Genomic DNA, 16,850 nt, shown 5'->3' with positions numbered 1-16,850 from the left:
GTGGTGATTGTGACAGACAGCTTTACGCTGAACACAAATCCAATTTCAGATTGACAGTGTCATGTTGGAATTTCGAGTAAAGTGGACTTCCCTTTTATTGAATGTAGTAGTGTGTCTAGTCACTTAATGTTGCTGACATGCAGCATTCATTCAATTCACCTACAAATGTTTTGCTGCTTAATTTTCACTTTAACTTGGCGGCTGGTGCTTCTTGTTGCAGTCGTCCAGCATCCAGCCCTGATCCCCTCATCTTCTTCCATATCATCCTGCCCTCTCCATCTTCCTCCACTACACCCCCATCACCTGCATGTCCTCTCTCACCACATCCATAAACTTTCTCTTAGGCCTTCCTCTTCTCCTCTTCCCTGGCAGCTCTCTCCTTAGCATCCTTCTCTCATTATACTCAGCATCTCTCTTCTGCACATGTCCAAACCAATGCAATCTCACCTCTCTGACTTTGTCTCCCAAACGTCCAACTTGAGCAGACCCTCTGATGTCCTCATTTCTAATCCTGTCCATCCTCGTCACACCCAATGAAAATCTTAGCATCTTTACCTCTGCCACCTCCAGCTCTGTCTCCTGCTTTCTGGTTAGTGCCACCGTCTCCAATCCATATAACATAGCTGGTCTCACTACCGTCCTGTAGACCTTCCCTTTCACTCTTGCTGATAGCCTGTCACAAATCACTCCTGACACTCTTCTCCACCCACTCCACCCTGCCTGCACTCTCTTCTTCACTTCTCTTCCACAATCCGCATTACTCTGTACTGTTGATCCCAAGTATTTAAACTCATCCACCTTCACCAACTCTACTCCCTGCATCCTCACCATTCCACTGACCTCCCTCTCATTTACACACATGTATTCTGTCTTGGTGGTCCTACTGACCTTCATTCCTCTCCTCTCTAGAGCATATGTCCACCTCTCCAGGATCTCCTCAATCTGCTCCCTACTCTTGCTGCAGATCACAATGTCATCAGCAAACATCGTAGTCTATGGGGACTCCTGTCTAATCTCGTTTGTCAACCTGTCCATCACCATTGCAAATAAGAAAGGGCTCAGAGCTGATCCCTGATGTAATCTCACCTCCGTCACTCCTACCGCAGACCTCATCACTGTCACACTTCCCTCGTACATATCCTGTACAACTCTTACGTACTTCTCTGCCACTCCCGACTTCCTCATACAGTACCACAGCTCCTCTCAGTCACCCTGTCATATACTTTCTCCAGGTCCACAAAGACACAATGCAACTCCTTCTGGCCTTCTCTAAACTTCTCCATCAACATCCTCAGAGCAAACATCACATCTGTGGTGCTCTTTCTTGGCATGAAACCAAACTGCTATTCACTAATCATCATCTCACTTCTGAACTGAGCTTCCACTTCTCTTTCCCATAACTTCATGCTGTGGCTCATCAGTTTTATCCCCCTGTAGTTACTGCAGTCTTGCACATCCCCCTTATTCTTAAATATCAGCACCAATACACTTCTTCTCCACTCCTCAGGCATCCTCTCACTTTCCAAGATTCCATAGTGTTAATTGTAGGACCCTCCAATAGATAGATAGATAGATAGATAGATAGATAGATAGATAGATAGTGTCACAGGTGGCTGGGTGTGGTCGGCAATCAGCTGCCTATATAAAGGTCCGCCTCCCGACAATCAAGGCTGGAGTTGGGTGAGGAGGCAGACAAGGTCGGAGAAGGAGGTGGGCGAAGAGAGGCCCATTGAATAGTGTGTGGAAGAGAAGAGAGGAGGCTGAAGGAAGCCTGGACTTTGGGACTGTGGGGAATTGGAGCAAGGTGCACTTATTGACTTCTATATAGTAGTTGTGTAAATAAACGTGTGGTGATGGCTTGTAACGTGTCTGCCTGTCTGTGCCTGGGTCACCCATTCCACAATAGATAGATAGATAGATAGATAGATAGATAGATAGATAGATAGATAGATAGATAGATAGGAAAGTCACTATGTAATAGATAAACAGATGTGAAAGGCACTATATAATAGATAGATTGATAGATAGATGTGAAAGGCACTATATAATAGATAGATAGATAGATAGATAGATAGATAGATAGATAGATAGATAGATAGATAGATAGATAGATAGATAGGAAAGTCACTATGTAATAGATAGATAGATAGATGTGAAAGGCACTATATGATAGATAGATAGATAGATAGATAGATAGATAGATAGATGTGAAAGGCACTATATAATAGATAGATAGATAGATAGATAGATAGATAGATAGATAGATAGATAGATAGATAGATAGATAGATAGATAGGAAAGTCACTATGTAATAGATAGATAGATAGATGTGAAAGGCACTATATGATAGATAGATAGATGTGAAAGGCACTATATGATAGATAGATAGATAGATAGATAGATGTGAAAGGCACTATATAATAGATAGATAGATGTGAAAGGCACTATATAATAGATAGATAGATAGATGTGAAAGGCACTATGTGATAGATAGATAGATAGATAGATAGATAGATAGATAGATAGATAGATAGATAGATAGATAGATAGATAGATGTTATACAAGTGCAGCCACAGCATATGAAGACTGTTTGTAGCGCCTTGTCTTGTCGGCCAGTGACCTGCGAAGTGACAACAGGTTGCCGATATAAAGTGACAATAAATTTCTAAACGATGTCCATTTCAATTTGCCATCAGGTGGGCTCCAATGAAGTTTTAGAAACATCTCCACGAGAATGAAGGCAAACACCTCAGTACAATTCAGACAGGCCACAGCAAACGGGTCTGAATGCTTGAAAGAACGAGAGATTTCAGTTTGGGATTCTGAATGAAGTTTAAAAAACCTTTTATAAAACACGTCTTCACTTTGTCATGACGAGTTATTGAGTGTGGCTGGATGGGCAAAAGTGGCAAATGTATCCATTTAAGATGACATCTACAACCCAGTAAAGTGTGCCGGAATGTAAAGGGGTCTCAGCACTTTCTGAATCCACCGCAGCCCTGTTGAGTTCTGTGGGCACCACCAGGATGTTCTCCAGGTACTGCTGAGCCCTTTGTCACAGCACTTCTACTAGAAGGAGGTCACCAGATGCTTAGAGGACTTCTGGGCGGAAGGAAGGGAGACACAGCTTGGTAGGAGGAGTGGAGGCGGACAGAGAGAAGGAGAAAGAGAGAGAAAAAGAAGACAAGAGTGTTTGTGCTGTGAACTGGCAAAGCATTTCCCACAGGAATAAAAATAAAAAGCGGGTGCTGAAGTTGTGCCCTGCGTCTGTCTGTGTCGGGTTTGGGTGGCAGGAGCGCCCTCTGCAGGCCACAAAGGCAAAATAAAGAAGCAAATGATCTGTCTCTCTCACACACACACACACACACACACACACACACACACACACACACTAGGGAAACCATTTTCAGCAAACATAAAGCTATCAACACCCACTATGCAACTGACCACCATTATTCCCCCCATTGCAGAGAAACCAACCTCCACAAATGACCAGTTGCTACCAACCAACTTCCGGAACCATCCTGTGCATCCAGCTCATTCAAAACATTATGACAGCAGGTGGGGCTTGACAGGGGGCATTCAAGGATTTGTCAATCTGAAAGATGAAGTGCCACAGACCCGCCGTTATACTCTCAGCATCATATCTGGTTACGTAGTAGATGCAACAATAGCAGTCACATGACATATCCTGACTGCCATGTCACGTAAATAAAGAATGAGATGGGAATAAAAAATACATTTTCATAAAATAATTCAGAATGTCCTGAAAACCCCAAAACAAAATCTTCACAATTAAACAAACACACACCAGAATTAAAGATAAGCATCTAAGAAGCTCTTATCATTACACGGTCATGCCTGCCAGCTGCTAAATACCCACTGCAAGGGAGTGAATACTTACGCCAGTGGGTCTTAAAATGTTGTTTTTTTCTTCACACAACCCAATTATGACTTTTTTGTGTCTCCAGGACCCTGAATTGCTGCCCATCATATTCCCATTCTCCTGTTTGGAGAATCAGCGCCAACCTTCATCCCATTATCCCAATTGTAGAATTGCTGCCAACTGTTTTCCTGTTACCTGCTTGGAAAATCAGCACCAACCTTTATCCCATTTCCGAATTGGAGACTCACCGTCGACCATCATCCCATTTACCCCTTTGGAGAATCGCCATTGATGATCATCCGGCTCCCCACCCCCCCACCCCCATGGCGAATCACTGCCAACCTTTACCCCGCTTACCCCCCTTGCAAAATTGGTGCCAACTGTCATCCCATTTCCCACTTTGGAGAATTGCTACCAACCTTCGTCCCGTTTCCCAACTGTATAATTGGTGGCAACTGTCATCCTGTTTCCCGCTTGGAGAATTGGTGCCAACCTTTATCCCATTTCCCAATTGGAGAATCACCTTCGTCCATCATCCCATTTACCTCTTTGGAGAATCCCCATTGACCACCATTCTGTTTAACCCCTATGGTGAATCAGTGCCAACCTTTACTGTGTTTCCTCCTTTGGAAAACTAGTGCCAACTGTCATCCCATTTCCCTCACCGCTGACCATCAGCTCATTTGCCACTTGTTTAATTGCCACCAACCTTCATCCCTTTTCCCCAGTGGAGAATCATCATTGACCATTGTCCCATTTCCTGCTTGTTGAATCACCGCCAGCCTTCATGGGGAATCGCCGTTGACCATCAGTCCTTTTGCCATTTGCTGTCATCCCCATTTCCCACTTTGGAGAATTGCCACCAACCTTTATCCTGTTTCCCAAATGGAGAATTGGTGCCAACTCTCATTCCATTTCCCTCTTGGAGAATCACCACAGACCATCATACCTGAGGAGGAGGTCCCTGCTGAAGAATCAGCAGGTCATAATGGTGTTTGGTGTAACTGCCTGCGGCGACCCCTCAGAAGATACGACACAAACTGTTCTCGACTCTCACCCATGACGCACTTTCGTGAACTATGACTCAAATTGAGACGACACGCAACCCAAAATGGGTCGCCATCTGTAGTTTAAGAACCAATGACTCACGCAATCAATAATTTTGCATTTCTAACAAATTTCAACCAATTGCAGAGGTCTGTTTTCACTTTTTTTGCTGATCAGCATCAGAACAGCAGCATGAAATTCACTGGGATTCAACAAACAGTGAAAACGTCCAAGGGGTGAGGACTTTTTAAAGACCCCCCCCCTTCCCACTGTGCCACCCAGAACTTGTAGGAGCAATGCAAATTATGAGAACAAATCCCATTTTTGCCAGAGGACAAATTCTTTTAAATTATTATTTTCTTTTTTACTTTCTCGACCTCCCTGATTCTCTCATATACGAGATATGGGCAAAGTATTGTAATCATCCAAAGATTTTGATGAATCTCAACGTTTTAGAGCTCCCTGACTTTCTCGTATACGAAGGTAAAGTATTGTAATCGTCCAAAGATTCGATGTCGAGATTTTGAGGAATATCAACATTTTAGACCTCCCTGACTATCTCATATGTGAAGTTTAGGCAAAGTATTGTAATCATGCAAAGATCTTATGTCGAGATTTAGAGGACTCTTGACGTTTTAGACCTCCCTGACTGTCTCGCATACGAAGTAAAGGCAAAGTATTTTAATCGTCCAAAAATTTGATGTCGAGATTTTGAGGAATATCAACGTTTTAGAGCTCCCTGACTTTCTCGTGTACGAAGTATAGGTAAAGTATTGTAATCGTCCAAAGATTTGATGTTGAGATTTTGAGGAATATCAACATTTTAGACCTCTCTGACTGTGTCGCATACGAAGTATAGGCAAAATATTGTAATCATCCAAAGATTTGATGTCAATCTCGACATTTTAGACTTCCCTGACTGTATCGTACATGAAGTATGGGCAAAGTATTTTAATTGTCCAAAAATTTGATGTCGAGATTTTGAGGAATATCAACGTTTTAGAGCTCCCCTGACTTTCTCGTGTACGAAGTATAGGTAAAGTATTGTAATCGTCCAAAGATTCGATGTCGAGATTTTGAGGAATATCAACATTTCAGAGCTCCCTGACTATCTCGTATATGAAGTATAGGCAAAGTATTGTAATCATCTAAAGATCTGATGTCGAGATTTAGAGGACTCTTGACGTTTTAGACCTCCCTGACTGTCTCGCATACGAAGTAAAGGCAAAGTATTTTAATCGTCCAAAAATTTGATGTCGAGATTTTGAGGAATATCAACGTTTTAGAGCTCCCTGACTTTCTCGTGTACGAAGTATAGGTAAAGTATTGTAATCGTCCAAAGATTCGATGTCGAGATTTTGAGGAATATCAACATTTCAGAGCTCCCTGACTATCTCGTATATGAAGTATAGGCAAAGTATTGTAATCATCTAAAGATCTTATGTCGAGATTTAGAGGACTCTTGACATTTTAGACCTCCCTGACTGTCTCGCATACGAAGTAAAGGCAAAGTATTGTAATCGTCTAAAGATTCGATGTCGAGATTTTGAGGAATATCAACATTTTAGACCTCTCTGACTGTGTCGCATACGAAGTATAGGCAAAATATTGTAATCATCCAAAGATTTGATGTCAATCTCGACATTTTAGACTTCCCTGACTGTATCGTACATGAAGTATGGGCAAAGTATTTTAATTGTCCAAAAATTTGATGTCGAGATTTTGAGGAATATCAACGTTTTAGAGCTCCCTGACTTTCTCGTGTACGAAGTATAGGTAAAGTATTGTAATCGTCCAAAGATTCGATGTCGAGATTTTGAGGAATATCAACATTTCAGAGCTCCCTGACTATCTCGTATATGAATATAGGCAAAGTATTGTAATCATCCAAAGATCTGATGTCGAGATTTAGAGGACTCTTGACGTTTTAAACCTCCCTGACTGTCTCGCATACGAAGTAAAGGCAAAGTATTTTAATCGTCCAAAAATTTGATGTCGAGATTTTGAGGAATATCAACGTTTTAGACCTCCCTGATTCTCTCATATATGAAGTACGGGCAAAGTATTGTAATCATCCAAAGATTTTGATGAATCTCAAACTTTTAGAGTTCCCTGACTATCTTGCATGTGAAGTATAGGCAAAGTATTGTAAACATCCAAAGATATGATGTTAATCTCGACATTTTAGACCTCCCTGACTGTCTTGTACACAAAGTATGGGCAAAGTATTATAATCATCCAAAGATTTTGATGAATCTCAACGTTTTAGACTGCCCTGACTTTCTCGTATACGAAGTATAGGTAAAGTATTGTAATCGTCCAAAGATTTGATGTCGAGATTTTGAGGAATATCAACATTTTAGACCTCCCTGACTATCTCGTATGTGAAGTATAGGCAAAGTATTGTAATCATCCAAAGATTTGATGTCAATCTCGACATTTTAGACTTCCCTGACTGTCACGTACATAAAGTATGGGCAAAGTACTGTAATCATCCAAAGATTTTATGTCGAGATTTTGAGGAATATCAACGTTTTTAAACCTCCCTGATTCTCTCATATACGAAGTACGGGCAAAGTATTGTAATCATCCAAAGATATGATGTTAATCTCGACATTTTAGACCTCCCTGACTGTCTTGTACACAAAGTATGGGCAAAGTATTATAATCATCCAAAGATTTTGATGAATCTCAACGTTTTAGACTGCCCTGACTTTCTCGTATACGAAGTATAGGTAAAGTATTGTAATCGTCCAAAGATTTGATGTCGAGATTTTGAGGAATATCAACATTTTAGACCTCCCTGACTATCTCGTATGTGAAGTATAGGCAAAGTATTGTAATCATCCAAAGATTTGATGTCAATCTCGACATTTTAGACTTCCCTGACTGTCACGTACATAAAGTATGGGCAAAGTACTGTAATCATCCAAAGATTTTATGTCGAGATTTTGAGGAATATCAACGTTTTAAACCTCCCTGATTCTCTCATATACGAAGTACGGGCAAAGTATTGTAATCATCCAAAGATATGATGTTAATCTCGACATTTTAGACCTCCCTGACTGTCTTGTACACAAAGTATGGGCAAAGTATTATAATCATCCAAAGATTTTGATGAATCTCAACGTTTTAGACTGCCCTGACTTTCTCGTATACGAAGTATAGGTAAAGTATTGTAATCGTCCAAAGATTTGATGTCGAGATTTTGAGGAATATCAACATTTTAGACCTCCCTGACTATCTCGTATGTGAAGTATAGGCAAAGTATTGTAATCATCCAAAGATTTGATGTCAATCTCGACATTTTAGACTTCCCTGACTGTCACGTACATAAAGTATGGGCAAAGTACTGTAATCATCCAAAGATTTTATGTCGAGATTTTGAGGAATATCAACGTTTTAAACCTCCCTGATTCTCTCATATACGAAGTACGGGCAAAGTATTGTAATCATCCAAAGATATGATGTTAATCTCGACATTTTAGACCTCCCTGACTGTCTTGTACACAAAGTATGGGCAAAGTATTATAATCATCCAAAGATTTTGATGAATCTCAACGTTTTAGACTGCCCTGACTTTCTCGTATACGAAGTATAGGTAAAGTATTGTAATCGTCCAAAGATTTGATGTCGAGATTTTGAGGAATATCAACATTTTAGACCTCCCTGACTATCTCGTATGTGAAGTATAGGCAAAGTATTGTAATCATCCAAAGATTTGATGTCAATCTCGACATTTTAGACTTCCCTGACTGTCACGTACATAAAGTATGGGCAAAGTACTGTAATCATCCAAAGATTTTATGTCGAGATTTTGAGGAATATCAACGTTTTAAACCTCCCTGATTCTCTCATATACGAAGTACGGGCAAAGTATTGTAATCATCCAAAGATATGATGTTAATCTCGACATTTTAGACCTCCCTGACTGTCTTGTACACAAAGTATGGGCAAAGTATTATAATCATCCAAAGATTTTGATGAATCTCAACGTTTTAGACTGCCCTGACTTTCTCGTATACGAAGTATAGGTAAAGTATTGTAATCGTCCAAAGATTTGATGTCGAGATTTTGAGGAATATCAACATTTTAGACCTCCCTGACTATCTCGTATGTGAAGTATAGGCAAAGTATTGTAATCATCCAAAGATTTGATGTCAATCTCGACATTTTAGACTTCCCTGACTGTCACGTACATAAAGTATGGGCAAAGTACTGTAATCATCCAAAGATTTTATGTCGAGATTTTGAGGAATATCAACGTTTTAAACCTCCCTGATTCTCTCATATACGAAGTACGGGCAAAGTATTGTAATCATCCAAAGATATGATGTTAATCTCGACATTTTAGACCTCCCTGACTGTCTTGTACACAAAGTATGGGCAAAGTATTATAATCATCCAAAGATTTTGATGAATCTCAACGTTTTAGACTGCCCTGACTTTCTCGTATACGAAGTATAGGTAAAGTATTGTAATTGTCCAAAGATTTGATGTCGAGATTTTGAGGAATATCAACATTTTAGACCTCCCTGACTATCTCGTATGTGAAGTATAGGCAAAGTATTGTAATCATCCAAAGATTTGATGTCAATCTCGACATTTTAGACTTCCCTGACTGTCACGTACATAAAGTATGGGCAAAGTACTGTAATCATCCAAAGATTTTATGTCGAGATTTTGAGGAATATCAATGTTTTAGACCTCCCTGATTCTCTCATATACGAAGTACGGGCAAAGTATTGTAATCATCCAAAGATTTGATGTCAATCTCGACATTTTAGACCTCCCTGACTGTCTCGTTCACGAAGTATGGGCAAAGTATTGTATTCATCCAAAGATTTTGAGGAATATCAACGTTTTAGACCTCCCTGACTCTCTTGTATACGAAGTATAGACAAAGTATTGTAATCGTCCAAAGAGTCGATGTCAAGATTTTGAGGAATCTCAATGTTTTAGATCTCCCTGAGTTTTGGCATTATGTCTGTGTGTGTGTAAACACAATAACTTGAGTATGCTTTCCCTTAGGTCCCTCAAATTTTGCATATAAATATCAGGTACCAAATGTAGATTACTATCAACTTTTGGGCTATCTCCGCTAACCGGAAGTGGTACTTTACCTTTTATTCATGCAGCTGCAGAGTCCGATTTATTCAGCTTGCCTTTTATAATAATTGTTCAATATATTATTAATTTGATTTTATTATTTATTATTATATATTGTTGACGGTTCTTCAATGTACATACTATAAAAATATAATCATTGTCTTGGAGTTTACTCCTCAAATATCCACCCCCATATCTGAGTATACGAGGAAGTCGAGGGGAGAGCACTCCCAATTTTTTATAATTAAATCTTCATGTTGAAGGCCCTTGACCTGTTAATCCTCTCAGTTGTGTGTAATTCTTCCTCTGCCTGCATCTCCCTCTGGGATTTGATGTGTGTTAACAATCAGAGCCGCGACTCTCCATTGCTACGATCACTTTGGTGTTGGCCTAACACTGTGGACGGTTGCCTCCCTTGTAACATAAATAAGAAAAAAATAAAACAGTAGCGGAGCTCTGAGCGCACGATGACCCCCCGCTGACCTTTTATTACCGATGCACATGCACACGAAAGACAAAGCCAATCCTCTAAGAGGATTTCAATGTGTTTCAGACGTGATTAAGTATGTGGCAGGTTACAACGGTCTGGAAATGTCACCATTGTGCTTTATTGCTGTATTAAAAAAAAATGCTTCAAAACAGAAAAAAATGAACATTTGTTGACAAATCAGATTAAATAAATTAGAGTCTACTAAAAGTAGCACAATACACATTCTCTAATATACAGTATAGAACAATAACGCACAGGGATTGCTTTACAGTACGTTAAAAACCCTCCAGCAACCACAGCGCAGAAAAAGCAAGAGACCCAAACCCGCCCTGAAACGCTTCACGTGTGGCGTTTCTAATTTAGTTGAAATTCCTTAATGGACATTCAATTTAATAAGCAAAAAAAAAAATCCCACCGCTTCCACCATTTCCTTCCCTACCCCACCAATCCCATTGAACATATTATATCGAGAATATTCACATTATACAAGATAACTTAGCACCCAAAGGATGTGGACCGCGCACGATAAGGAAACTTATAAGACACAACACGGGATGTCCTCGTCAGTCCAGCTGAAGCCGACCGAGGGATGGAAGTCTGAAAAAACGGACTGTGCTGATCTGACAGGAACTGCAGTTGTCAGAAAGGTGAGCAGCTCTGGTTTAGGAATGTCATAGGGGAGTTGCCGGTTCAGCAGATGCTAATAGGGGATTCGAAATGGTGTACATATGGAAGTGAAGAACTTGGGTCACTCCACATTTGAGATCATCTTGTCAGTCCTACTGCAGTCGTCAGAAAGGTGAGAAACGAGCAGCTCTGGTTTAGGAATGTCATAGGGGAGTCGCTGGTTCAGCAGACGCTAATGGGGGACTCGTCGTGGCGTATGTGCGGAAGTGAACGACTTGGATCACTCTACATTTTGAGAGCATCATGTCAGATCTTCTGAAGTAGAATGATGGAGCCTCCGCCAAGCATCACCAAGCAGCCAAGCGCATTCCCGCTCAGAGGTGAACTGAGGGACAGCCGACAACTGTGCTGATCTGATGGGAATTGCAGTCATCAGAAAGGTGAGCTGGGAGAACATCTGGTTTTAGGTGGAGTCGTCGGTTTGGCAGACGCTAATGGGGGACTTGACACGGTGTATCTATGGAAGTGAAGGACTTGGGTTGCTCCACATTTCAGAGCATCATGTTAGTCCTACTGCAGTCATCAGAAAGGTGAGCTGAGAGAACGTTTGGTTTGGGAAGGTCCCACCTGTACCTTCACGGTGGAGTCACTGGTTCAGCAGACAGTAATGACAGACTCGACTGGGCGTATGCATGGAAGTGAACAGCGGGCTGACGTGGACCCCTCCAGTTAGAAAAGACAGTGGAGCCTCACACCAAGCACCCAGCAGCAGCTTTTCACTAAGGAGATTGTGGGTTTGCTTTCTGGGGTCCTCCATGCGTGAGAAGTGAGAAAAGCGCTACAGAAATGTAAAGAATCATTATTATTATGAAGTCCTTCTCAGACTTAAACTGAGGAACAGGCCACAACTGTGCCGATTTGATGGAAACTGCAGTCATCAGAAAGGTGAGCAGCGAGAACCTCTAGTTTAGGAATGTCACCGGTTCTGCAGACGCTAATGGGGGACTCGACATGGCGTATCTATGGAAGTGAATGACTTGGATCACTCCACATTTCAGAGCATCACATCAGAACTTCTGAATTAGAACAATGGAGTCACCACCGAGCATCTCCAAGAAGCCAAGTGAATTCCCGGTCAGGCGTAAACTGAGGGACAGGCCACAACTGTGTTGATTTAATGGAAACTGCAGTCGTCAGAAAGGTGAGCAGCGAGAACCTCTGGTTTAGGAATGTCATGGGGGAGTCGCCGTTTCAGCAGATGCTAATGGGGAACTCGACGTGGCGTGCGTATGGAAGTGAATGATTTGGATCACTCTACATTTCAGAGCATCATGTCAGAACTTCTGAATTAAAATGATGGAGCCTCCACCAAGTATCACCAAGCCAAGCGAATTCCCGCTCAGAGGTAAATTGAGGGACAGACCACAACTGTGCTGATCTGATGGGAACTGCAGTCATCAGAAAGGTGAGCTGGGAGAACATCTGGTTTGGGAAGGTCCCACCTGTACCTTCATGGCAGACTCGCTGGTTCAGCAAACAGTAAGTAGAGACCCGACTGGGCGTATGTATGGAAGTGAACAGCGGGCTGACTTGGACCCCTCTAGTTAAAAAAGACAATGGAGCCCCCCCGCCCCAAACACCAAGCACCCAGCATCAGCTTTGCAGTAAGGAGATTGTGGGTTTGCTTCCTGGGGTCCTCCCTGCGTGAGTAGTGAGAAAGCGTTATAGAAATGTAAAGAATCATTATTATTATTAAATCTTTCTCAGACTTAAACTGAGGAACAGGCCACAACTGTGCCGATTTGATGGAAACTGCAGTCGTCGGAAAGGTGAGCAGCGAGAACCTCTGGTTTAGGAAGGTCAAGGAGGTTATCAGTTCAACAGACATTATTGGAGAATTGACGTGACGTATACATATAAAAGTGAACAGCAGCACGACTTGGATCACTCCACCTTTCAGAGCATCATGTCAGGCCTTCTAAATTAGAACGATGGAGTCACCACCATGCAGCATCACCAAGTAGTCAAGCAAATTCCCACTCAGAGGTAAACTGAGGGACAGGCCACACTTGTACCGATTTGATGGAAACTGAAGTCGTCAGAAAGGTAACCAGGGAGAAGGTTTCGTTTGGGAAGGTCCCAACTGTACCTCCACGGTGGTGTCACTGGTTCAGCAGACAGTAATGAGAGACTTGTCTAGGTGTATGTATGGAAGTGAACAGTGGGCTGACTTGGACCACTCTAGTTAGAAAAGCCACCCAGCATCAGCTTTGCAGTAAGGAGATTGTGGGCTTGCTTCCTGGGATCCTCCCTGCATGAGTAGTGAGAAAAGCGCTATTTGAAATGTAAAGAATTTGATTTGATGGAAACTGTAGTCATCAGACAGGTATGCAGGGAGAACGTCTGGTTTGGGAAGGTTGTGGAAAAGTTGTCGGTTCAGCAGACACTAATGGGCGACTTGACTGGGTGTATGTTTGGACGTGAACGGCAGCCCAACTTGGATCGCTCTAGTAGAAAAGACAATGGAGCCAACATCAAGCGAGCACCAATCAGTCAAGTGAATTTCTGCTCTGACATGAATTGAGAAACAGGCCAGAACTGTGTTGATTTGAGGGGGAACTGCAGTCATCAGGAAGGTCAGCAGAGAGCTCCTCTTACTTGGGAATGTCACGATGGAGTCATCAGTTCAGCAAACACTAATGGGAGACTTGATGGGGTGCATCTATAGAAGTGAACGTCTTGGATCACTCTACATTTTAGAGCATCATGTCAGAACTTCTGAGTTAGAATGATGGAGCCACCATCAAGTATCTAGCAGCCAAAAACTGAGGGACAGGCCACAATCGTATTGATATGATGGAAACTGCAGTCATCAGACAGGTAACCAGGGAGAAGGTCTGGTTTGGGAAGGTCATGGCTAAGTTGTTGGTACAGCAGACACTAATGGGGGACTCGACTGGATGTATGTTTGGAAGTGAACGGCAGCCCAACTTGGATCTCTTTAGTAGAAAAGACACTGGAGCCATCATCAAGCAAGCACCAATCAGTCAAGTGAATTTCTGCTCTGACGTGAATTGAGAAACGGGCCAGAGCTGTGCTGATTTGAGGGGGACTGCAGCCATCAGAAAGGTAATCAGTGATTGCCTCTCATTTGGGAAAGTCACGGTGGAGTCGTTGGTTCAGCAGACACTAATGGGGGACTCAACTGGGTGTACGTATGGAAGTGAATGGCAGCCTGACTTGGATTGCTCCACATTTTAGGGCATTATGTCAGACTTTCTGAATCAGAATGATGAAGCCACCACCAAGCATCTAGTAACCCATTGAATGCCCACTCAGATGTAACCTGAGGGCAGGCTATGATTGGGCAAGCGTTAAGTGTAAGCATCTGGAGAAAGGCAGAGGACACCTTCAGTCTACAGTGTCTGTGACCAGATGTTCAACAGGGTGGGGAATCCGTAGAGGTAATGGCCACCACCTCAGGGGAGTCATGAGATCTGATGAATGCTCTGTACGGTTGTGGCCGTGTTACTGAACCCTACGATGTAACCCTAGTGACATTCCCTTATTGCAGGATGACATTGTGTGGCTTCATGAACCCCAGGATGACCTCAAAGGCCTTCAAGTGCCATATCTAAATATAACTGGAGCATTATGGGAGTAGAGAAAGCGAAGAAGACTTCTACCTCCTTCACTCTTCACATGAAGAACGGCGAAAAATTCCTACTCCACTGTTCAGGACTCACGACACATGAAGCACTGAAGCTGTCCTGAGTGTTGACTCGAAAGGCTGATTTATACTTTTGCATCCAATGGGGTAGCCTGATGCTAAAAAATGTGACTACGTGTCATGTCAACGTGGATCCTATGCAGACCCTCTTACTAGCCAATTAGGTTACTATGCATTTCCCAAAACACCATTTCACACATCTTCCAATATACTGAATTAGACTTGGAGGAGATCGAGGGAGGACTTGTTGAGGGAAGTCAGAAAACATACAACTTTTATATGATACTTCATCGCAACCCTGCAAAGACAATCAGTTGGTGGCCAATTTGTGGCATGAGATAATCGGCGAATGTATGAGAAACACTTTCGGGGACAAATACGCTCTCCTACATAAGAAAATACGTAGCAAGAGGAGCGGAGATCCAGGAGGAGCAAAACTGCCTGCATTCCAACGGATCATTCGCTTTTCTTACATGCTACCAACACCACCAAGCAGCGTTCTGGAATTCGCAACGCAGAAGTATAAACTGCATTCAACGGCGTAGTCGCGGTGTAGGGATGACGCAGAAGTATAAGTCAGCCTTTAGATGTTTCACATTCATATACTGTCTTGGACATACGCCAGTTAGGGACAACTACAAGACTACGGGATAAAGCGCAATGCCACCCCTGACAAGGGAGGGCGCTGTTGGCAACACCTTCTCCTCTTTTTCCCTCTATGACAGACCTGCCACAAGACTAATGACATCATATCATATCTGCAGCTAAATTAGAAGTCCTATCTCTTCCTCCCTGGACAGGATGTAATGAAAATTGATGCTAATAGTCGATGTTCGTTGTGGAACCCATGACTGAGTGTGCAACGTCACCACACCAGCGGCGACTTATTGGTTAAAATAATCAGATTTACTACGACCTGCAAAGTCATTGTTTGTATTTTCGTGCTTTCCTTATATTATGGAGGTACCCCATTATGGGGTAACCAATCGGTACCCCAACTCTTTCTCCATTGTGTTTGTGCTTTTCTTGTAACGGTTAGGCGTTTCCATTCTGGGTCACAATATACACTAGAAATATTAATGTAAGAGGGGACTCTACCCAAATTTTTTTTTAATGTAAAGCATACCCCATGAAGTTTGTAGTGATGGCCGAGAACAGCTTTGAATGTCAGTAGGAAACAAGTGGACCACCGGTCCCCACATAAAGATGATTCCTTGTTGGTCACACGTTCTGTTATTTTCGATTTAAAAAAATCACCAATCCACGGTGAGCACATCGCCAATCAAAATTTCGGTTCTCCTCTACCAAACATTGATGTAGAGACGTAAAGGCAATGTCTGCTTGAGGGCTGAAGTTGCGAGTATTTGACGATCTCCCCGTTTGTCTGCATACGCTTCCCCGTCATTGTCATTCTTGCATTCTGTATCGTTGAGTACGTGTGGAATGTCAAAGAGCCGCGGTATTAACCAGCCCTACTGATGGACGCAACCCCCTAGGCGTTTCAAATGTATAGACAGATGTTTTACTGCAGAACGGAGATAGCAAAGTTTCTGATAGAACAGGCGTCTCTGGTCACCAACGCTGGAGAATACAAAAACGCGTCCACAAAAAAAATCCCATGTGACTTGTGTCACGCGCGACTGTTGATAGGTTTTATAAAGTTACGCAGTTAAGTGCCAAGAGGATTGCTGTGAATTATACATCGGGGAAACCAAACAACCACTGGCGAAGCAGATGGCACCACACAGAAGAGCTACCTCATCAGGACTCCACAGTCTATTCACACCTACAGGACAGTGGTCACTCTTTCAGTGATGAAGATGTGCACATCCTGGACAGGGAGGAACGCTGGTTTGAACGAGGAGCCAAGGAGGCCATTTACGTGAAAAAGGAACGACCATCTCTGAACCGAGGAGGGGGCCTAAGGGTACATCTATCACCATCTTACAATGCTGTGATT

General features: G+C 42.4%; 1 long non-coding RNA gene across 2 annotated transcripts; it reads right to left on the bottom strand.

Moving 5' to 3' along the window:
• Window positions 1–10,629: 10,629 nt before the first annotated feature.
• On the bottom strand, window positions 10,630–12,572 carry LOC127527465 (uncharacterized). 2 transcript variants are annotated; one of them, XR_007934760.1, is made up of 2 exons: window positions 12,323–12,572; window positions 10,630–11,148 (listed from the first exon to the last, which is right to left on the bottom strand). It is a non-coding gene; the product is annotated as an uncharacterized LOC127527465 (long non-coding RNA). The 2 variants fall into 2 exon arrangements; XR_007934761.1 differs by having other exon boundaries at window positions 10,630–11,143.
• Window positions 12,573–16,850: the final 4,278 nt, after the last annotated feature.

The sequence above is a fragment of the Erpetoichthys calabaricus genome, chromosome 4 (genome assembly GCF_900747795.2).
Source record: "Erpetoichthys calabaricus chromosome 4, fErpCal1.3, whole genome shotgun sequence".
Taxonomy (NCBI): Eukaryota; Metazoa; Chordata; class Cladistia; order Polypteriformes; family Polypteridae; genus Erpetoichthys; species Erpetoichthys calabaricus.
Note: the sequence above shows the minus strand (reverse complement) of the source record. Positions and strands in the feature narration are given on the sequence as shown.